Consider the following 9,434-nt stretch of genomic DNA (forward strand, 5'->3'; position numbering starts at 1 on the left):
TCCATACTCGCCCCACCCGAACCGATCTATAAAGCTAACTGGATTGGATCCGAGATTCAGGTGAGGGACCCAGTTTTTGTAAGAAGCCCTGACCCGCTATGATTTTGGATTCGGATCGGGTCCATAACTGGATATCATCCAAATTATCGTACTGATCCATAAAAGTCATTTGGATTGAATCCGGTTCTCGGGTAATGGATCTAAAATCCATATGACCCCAACCCACTTTGATTTTGGATTTGGGTCAGGTTTGTGAAATCTGTTTTGGAATTCTAGAACCATACCCGATCCACTAAGTTCTTTTGGATTGGGTTACAGTTCAAACCTGAATCTGTTGACCCGTACCGACCCATGATATCGATCTGGGTTGGATCCGGCTACAGATCTTCGGGTCTCAGATTTTGAATCCAAAAATCAATTTCTAGATCAAATCCGGGTAAGCCAAATTTGGTTCTTTCAGTGGCATATCCAGAATCTGGTTAAAACTGGATTATATGGTTCTGATCTGTCAGCTTAACAGAACCGGATCTGAATGCATTGTAACAGTGCCCGAACAATCTCAACCAGTTTTGCCCAGTTCTGAACCAATCTGGGTCTCTCTAGAATCGGTTCTCAGACAACTGAGACCAGTTCGCTATGGTAGAGACTGGTTCAGAGTGTTACAGACTCGGTTCAGTGTATTCTAAACCGATTCAGAGCTTTTTTAATAGGTTCATCCAGTTTTGGCACCGGTTCGGGGGTCATTTGACCAGTTCGTCCATTTTTAGGATCAGTTCAGGGGTCTTTTGATTGGTTCATTCAGTTTTGAGACCAGTTGGGGGTCTTTTTGACCAATTTTTTGCGTTTGAGACCGATTCAAGGGATTATGTCACTGGTTCAGAGGTTTTATAGTCGGTTCATAAAGATTGAAAACTGATTTAATAAATTGGTGACCGTTTTAAGCTTTCATTTCATTGGTTTATCAATTTTTTGATATGGATATTGATTTTTTTCTTCAGTCTATGGGCATAAGCATTAAGTTACAGCAAGTTTAAAGTGTTGTTTCATTATTTTATGAATATTCAATATTGGCATTAAGGATAGTTAGATGATTTAGTGTATTATGTTGTCAAAAAAAATTTAGTATTATCATACAGTTGTAACAAATATAAACATTGTACTTAGATTCGTGAAACGATAAATGACTCAAAAGAAGTTTTATCGTGTCTAGGAATTTAAGTAAGGTAAAATAAGGTAAATGTGTCGAGATACATTGCACATGTGTATCCAAAAGTACCTTGTATTGATGGTCTAACTTCATAAGAACCTTGGTTTTATCAAATATGGTCGGTAGACGAAGTGGTTTCGCGTGTTGGATCTCTTACCAAAGTAAGGCTTCAATGACCCCTACACTTGCCTGAAAATAAGCATATCAAGGGTCTTTATTTATTTATTTTTTCATTAAGTTTTGTCTTGTACGAATGCCTTTTGATATATGTCTTCTATCGTGCAGTTTCTAGTCCTGTGATTTTAGATGGCGCTAGTTGTATTCCCTTTTTAGATGGATCAAACTTTAGTGATTAGAAAGAGATTATTTTATTTACATTAGGGTATATGATTTAGATCCGGCCATAAGGATAGATGAACATGCTGCCCTGACTGATCAAAGCACTGCTGAACAAAAGAGTGCTTTTGAGAAGTGTGAGTGTTCGAATAGGCTTAGCCTATTGCTTCTGTAATCTAAGGTGGCTAAGAATATTTGAAGTACCATCCCGCAATGCAAGACAGTGAGAGAATTCTTGAGTGCTATTGAAGCATAATTCATGAGTTCAAACAAAGCTAGAGCCAGTACCCTGATGTCAAAACTCATATCTATGAAATATATTAAAGGGGGAAACATTCGCCGGCATATTTTGGAGATGAGAAATATAGAATCTCAGTTGAATGACATGAAGTTAACCATTTCTGATTCTTTCATAGTGCATTTAGTTCTAGTGTCCTTATCCTTGGAGTACGGACCTTTTAAAATCTCTTACAACACACATAATTATGAATGAAAGTTTAATGAAATTATGTCTAAGTGTGTTAAAGAAGAAGAGAGATTGAAAGGAGAGAAGATGCAGAGTACACATATGGTTTCTCATGCACCTAAGATAGGACCGAAGAAGAATGCATTCAAAAGAAATGCTAGGAAGAAGCCAACATGTGATAAGGCATCCCAAGGCAAGCAATCTGACTCTATTCCTATAAAGTATCTCTTTTGCAAGAAAAATAGACACAGGAAGGCAGATTGCATAAAGTACAAGAAGTGGTTGAAAAAGAAAGGTAATTTGTTATTTATTTCTCATGAATGTAATTTATTACAAATTTTTTAAAATAACTGGTGGATTGATTATGGTGCTACTGTTCATATTTTCAACTATCTACAGATGTTCCTAAGCAGAAGGGAACTAATAATGCATGAGAAGAGTATCTATTCAGGAAACAAGATGTGTTCACATGTGAAAGGTGTTGGGACCTGCAGGATTACTTTAGATACAGGCATATATTTGGATTTTCATGATGTATTTTATTTTCCATAATATAGTGAAAACTTAATTTCAATTTTAAAATTGAATAAATTTGAATATTATTTTAAGTTTGAAAATTTTAAATTGTTCATTTACAGAAATTCAATTGAAAGTGGTTCTGCATCAGTTTTTTATGATTTATATAAATTAAACGTGAAGATCAAAACTCAGGAGTCATTGACTTTTGAATACGTATTGGTTGAAAATAAATGTATCTTGATAAATGATAAATCCTACAAGCTTTGGCATCAAAGGTTGGGTCATATCTCTGAAAAGAGAATAAAGAGACTTATAAACGAAGGGATCTTGAAATCTCTAGATTTTACAAATAATAACTTGTGTGTTGATTGCATAAAGGTTAAGCATACAAATACATATAAAGAGGGTGACAGACGTAGTAGTGAGATATTGGAGATAGTCCATACGGATGTATATAGACCTTTTACTCCTTGTTACACAGGCAAAAAATATTTTGTCACATTTATTAATGACTATTCTCAGTATATGTATCTCTACTTAATCTTTGAAAAATCTGATATTTTTCAGATGTTCAAGAAATTTTAGAAAGTAAAGAAACAAACTGATAAAGTTATTAAAATAGTCAAGTCTGATAGAGATGGTGAATATTATGGTAGATTTACTGAGATGGGGCAAAGGGAATGACCATTAGCGCAATTTCTCAAGGAGGAAGGTATTGTGTCTCAATATACCATGCCTGATAGTGCCTACCAGAATGGTGTAGCTGAAAGGAGAAATCATACGCTTAAAGAAATTGTTAGGGCCATGTTGAATTATTTAACACTTCTCAAAAAGTTATGGAGTGAAGCCTTAAGGATTGTTGTGCAGATCTTGAATAAGGTTCCTACGAAATCTATTCCTAAAACTCCCTACAAGTTGTGGACAGGTAGGAAACCATCACTGTCTTATATGCACATATGGGGATGTCCTGCAAAGGCTAAATTTTATAACCCCCACATTAAAGCCTTTGATCTAAGAACAACCAGTGGATATTTCATTGGTTATCCAGAGAGATCAAAGGGATACAGGTTTTATTGCCCATCTCATTCACCATGGATTGTTGAAACAGATAAGGCAAAATTTCTTGAAGATGATTCAGTAGGATTAAGTGCACTTCAAAACCTTGGTTTTGAGATCTGTCGAGACGAAGCAAAAGTTTTTTAGGCCTCTCCCAAAGATCCTATATAAATAAGGTGTTAAAACGATATGGAATAGAGAATTGTTCTCCTAGTTTAACACCCATATCAAAAGGTGACAAGTTGAGCCTAAAGGATTGTCCACTGGATGATATTGACAAAGCATATATGAGTGCTTATCCATATGCATCAGTTGTTGGCAACTTGCAATACACACAGACTTGTTCTCGTCCAGATATCTCTTTTGCAGTAGGGGTGCTTGGCAGATTTTAGTCTAACTCAGGCATACCCCATTGGAAAGCTGCCAAGAAAGTCTTGTGGTATTTGCAAGGGACAAAAGACTATATATTGATGTATCATAAAGTTAATCTCCTCGAAGTCATTGGCTACTCAGACGTGGACTTAAGAGGATGCCTTGATAGTAAAAAGTCTACTACTAGGTACGTCTTCTTACTTGTTGGGGGCACGGTCTCTTTGAGGAGTGGGAAGCAGACGACCACTGTTGCTCACACCATGAAGGCAGAATTCATAGCATTGTAGGAGACTACCTCACAGGTCATATGGTTGAAGAACTTCATATCACGTTAATGGTAGTTGATTCCATTGAGAAGCCACTGAAGGTCAACTGCGATAATAGAGCTACGGTGTCTTTTTCAAACAACAACAAAAGTACTACGTCATGCAAGCATATGGAGTTAAAGTATTTTGTTGTTAAAGAAATAACAGAGAATCATCTAGTGCATATTGTTAATATTGGTACCAAAGAGATGATTGTTGATCCTCTTACTAAATGGCTAGCACTGCGATTATATTTTGAACATGTATTGAGGATGGGCTTGTTAAACTCTTTTTGACATATGCATATAAATAAAGTGATCACATTCAGTTCATTGATTCTCGTTATTATTTTTATTGTTAATCTCATAAAGATTAGATATTCAACTAAGGGTCTACAAAATAGATCATAAAGGCCAATCTATTTATCAAGTCATTCCCATAAAGTTTTCTGGTTAAGGGTTTATCGTCGAAACAAGTGAGAGAATATTAAGATAAACTACCAGCTAGTGGCGGTGGTTACCCATGATGTGGATATGCCCCCACGGAAGATTCTCCTTCCGATAAACTCGCACAAAATCAGGGGGAACAGTTATGCAAATTGTTCCCACTCTATGCCTATAAAAGGGGTATCATGAGCAACCCCCAAAAATGGTGAAAACACAATGTGAAAAAACGGAAAAACAAGAGAGAGAATCGGGTTGCATATCTTACCTCTCCTATAGGGTTTTTCTATCCGATGAGGGAACAGATCCTGCTCACCGACTACATCCAGCAGCCTGCGCTCGTGGAGGGCAGCAGCCACCACCAGTAGCTTCCTCTGCTACAGCCACTGCCATCCATTGATCCTGGTCAACAATGGCAGCATCAGGTATGCTCTGCCCATGTTGTCTTGCTTTTTTTGTCTTTGTGCACAGGCTAAACCCAACATTGTTGTGTCATACAAAGCCTATCCGCATTATGTCTCATTCCCATATCCATATTCATGTGACATAGGTTGAAATTGATGTAAAATGGATTCCACAATGAGAACAACTAGTATGAACTCAAACAGTCCAGTTGGATTAATGTAAGCCAAATATAAACCCTCAATACAGTCTAGAAGCTAAATCTTTCAGATTATGCTGGTGTGACAACTACATCATATAGTGTTTAACAATTTAGAGTGCTTCTCCAAATATATAGTGTTTAAAACTCCAAATACATGCAAGTTACCAAGTCTCAAGATCATAAAGAAATGTGATTGTAATCATGTCTGAAAAATTCAAGAATGTTGAAGGACAATCAGAGAATCAGTTTTTGATGGAAATTAGCACTTAACGAAAATGTTTAGTGCCACTTGGAATTCATCTGAAAGCTGCAATGGTCGGTTGGGATTTTAGCATGAGCAAAAGGCTCATGTTCAGCATGACCTGGTCTGCTTCCATGTTTGTGTGTGTGTGTGTGCATGAGAGTGTGAGTGTGTGTGTGTGAGTGAGAGAGAGAGAGAGAAAGATGTTACCCATTATCTATCTCAGGGAGATAATACCCATAAATGTCCCCTGCACTTCTAAAGGCATGCCTCCACTTATTCACTTTCTCCTTATCCAATTCTTTATTACTTTCATGTTTTTTGAAAGCAACTTCAAATGTTCCCCTCTGATTCCATACATTAGAAGGATAAACATCAAAGAATATGGGAATTATTGGCCTCCCTTGTCCCGCCACATTGTTGATCTCCACCATCTTTGAGATATCCTTAAGGCACCATGTAGAATCTGTGTAATTCTTTGAGAAAATGGAGAGGGTGGTTTGTGTTCTCCCCGAAACATAAATTGCGTGTTCCTATGTGTACGAAAAAATATCTTAGGACCCATGACAATTCATATGTCAGTGTTGCCCACGATGACTTTATAATAAAATAACATATAAAAAAGGTAGATATGCTTTTGACAAAAATGTCCTCCCGTAAGATAGATATGTGTTGGACGAAAATGTCCTCCCGCTCCCCATATATAGATTTGCACGTTCCGCCTTTGCTTTTAGCTTGTGCTACAGCACATGGCCGCCTTCTCGTTCCTAACTGATGAGTTGTGGAGCCTGATTCGTAGTTTTTTCCCTTACAAAAAGAGGGTTCCCCCAACGTGGATCCAAGGGGGGCCACCCCTGGCGGGGGGTTATATGGGGGCAGCGCCCCCCTAGAACAATTTTTTTTTGGCTTATGTTTGACACTCGGTTTCTTATGGATCAGACCCAACTTGTTTAGGGTTAGGGTTGTCGCCCTTGCCTTGTATAAATTCTTTTTTTTTCTCTCTCTTGTAACTGTTGAAAAGAGCAATAAGATTTCTCTCTGAGCGACCTTAGTTTTTTTTATTCTCTCTGTTGAAAAGAGTGATTTATAGTAGAAATCAAATCAAAGAGTAGCGATTTACAGTATAAATCAAATCAAAGAGTAGCGATTTACAGTAGAAATCAAATCAAAGAGTAGCGATTTACAGTAGAAATCAAATCAGAGAGTAGCGATTTACAGTAGAAATCAGATAAGAGAGTAGCGATTTATAATAAAAATCAGATAAGTGAATAGCGATTTACAGTATAAATCAGGTCAGAGAGTAGCGATTTATAGTAGAAATCAAATTAGAGAGTAGCGATTTATAGTATAAATCAAATCAGAGAGTAGCGATTTACAATAGAAATCAAATCAGAGAGTAGCGATTTATAGTAGAAATCATATCAGAGAGTAGCGATTTACAGAAGAAATCAAATCAGAGAATAGCGATTTACAGTAACAATCTGATTTGTACTGTAAATCGCTATTCTCTGATTTGATTTCTACTGTAAATCGCTACTCTCTATATGATTTCTATTATAAATCACTGCTCTCTGATTTGATTTTTACTGTAAATCGCTACTCTCTGATCTGATTTATACTGTAAATCACTATTCTCTTATCTAATTTTTATTGTAAATCGTTACTCTTTGATTTGATTTATATTGTAAATCGCTACTCTCTTATCTGATTTCTACTATAAATCACTACTCATTTGATTTCTAGTGTAAATCGCTACTCTCTGATTTTATTTCTATTGTAAATCTCTACTCTTTGCATATGGTTTTTATTGATTTAAAGAAGGCATACGATAGAGCACCTAGGGACGTTCTCTGGTGGACAATGATGAAGAAAGGTGTTTCTCTCAAATACATTAGTATAATTAAAGATATGTATGAAGGAGTAGTAACCAATGTCCGCACTTGTGGAGGGGTGACAACCAATTTTCCGATAACGATTGGGTTACATCAAGGATCTACCTTAAGCCCTTTCCTATTTGCGATAGTGATGGATGAGCTTACGAGATCAATTCAAGAAAATGTACTGTGGTGTATGTTGTTTGCTGATGATATTGTTTTGATTGATGAGTCTAGAGTTGGGGTTAATGCTAAGTTAGAATTATGGAGACAGACATTGGAAGCTAGAGGTTTTAAGTTGACTAAGAGTAAGACTGAATATATGGAATGTCGGTTTAGTAAGCAACGAAGTAGTGATGGGAGTGTAGTGAAGCTTGGTGAGCAAGAAATACCGGTGAATGATTATTTCAAATATTTGGGATCCATCATTCAAAAGTATGGAGAAATTGATGGAGATGTAAATCATAGGATAAAGGTTGGGTGGATGAAATGGAAAAGTGCAACTGGAGTGTTGTGCGATCGTAGAATGCCATTGCGGTTGAAGGGAAAGTTTTATAGGACGACTATTAGACCCGCTTTACTATATGGTACGGAATGTTGGGCTGCCAAGAGACATCATATTCAAAAAATGAGTGTAGCTGAGATGCGGATGCTTAGATGGATGTGTGGAAATACAATAAAAGATAAGATTCGGAACGAGGAGATACGTAAGAAGGTAGGTGTTGCACCCATTGAAAATAAGATGCGAGAGAATCGTTTACGGTGGTTTGGACATATTCGGCGAAGGCCTAATGATGCTCTAGTTAGAAGGTTGGAGAAATGGGAAAATATATTAGTTAAAAGAGGTCGGGGTAGGCCTAGGAAGACTTGGATGGAGATGATAGGAAAGGATATGAATGCTTTGAACCTCACCGAGGACATGGCATTGGATAGAAATGATTGGAGGAAAAGGATTCATGTAGAAGACCCAAAATGAATTTCTTTTTTGGTTCATATCGCTGACCCCAATTGTTTTGGGATGAAGGCGTAGTTGTTGTTGTTGTTTGTTGTTGTTGTAAATCTCTACTCTTTGATATAATTTCTACTGTAAATCGCTACCCTCTGATCTAATTTTTACTGTAAATCGCTACTCTTTGATCTGATTTTTACTGTAAATCGCTACTCTCTAATTTGATTTCTATTGTAAATCGTTACTCTCTTATCTGATTTCTACTGTAAATCGCTACTCTCTTATCTGATTTCTATTGTAAATCGCTACTCTCTGATTTGATTTCTATTGTAAATCGCTGCTCTCTTGTCTGGTTTCTATTGTAAATCGCTACTCTACTCAGTTTGACGTTGCCATCATTATTTTTGTTGTAAATCGCTATTCTTTGTCTACTCAGTTCAACATTTGCACCCTCGTATCATGATAAACAATAGACAGAATGCTGATTTTTCTAGTAGTTCAATTATTTCTCACGAATAGACGATGACAAAGGGTGCTTCAATGATAATAGACGACGGTGACGACAAAGGATGCTCTGGCGGCAGCAAACGACGACAAAGGATACTACAACGACAGCAAACGGCAACAAAGGGTGCTCCGACGGCAGCAGACGAATGCAAAGGGTGCATCATCAATCGGAGCTCCTGTTACAGCAGATGGTGCATCACCAAAGGGTGATCCAGAATGTTTAGGGCGATATATTGCGAGGAGTTCCTGTTAAAGCAAAGGAGTTTACTCCTTAGGGCAAAAACGATGATGATTTTAACCCTTTCTGGCAGGAGAACATTTTTTTCCTTTACTCGAAACATCGTTTTATGGCACTAATGGCGGGAAAGGGTACTTAAGTCTTTATGAATGCACCAAACTCTGATGCTAAGTGATGCTGACACACACGAGGAAATGAGCTCCATGTGCTTACATACGTGGTGATCATTCAGACCCAAGAACACGCACCTGCATGTTCAGGGGAGGACATATAACCTGCTTCGGAGAAAATGGGTATAAAAATCTTGGATCCCTCCA

Source organism: Nuphar pumila, chromosome 15 (genome assembly GCF_984573655.1).
Source record: "Nuphar pumila chromosome 15, dmNupPumi1.hap1.1, whole genome shotgun sequence".
Classification (NCBI taxonomy): domain Eukaryota; kingdom Viridiplantae; phylum Streptophyta; class Magnoliopsida; order Nymphaeales; family Nymphaeaceae; genus Nuphar; species Nuphar pumila.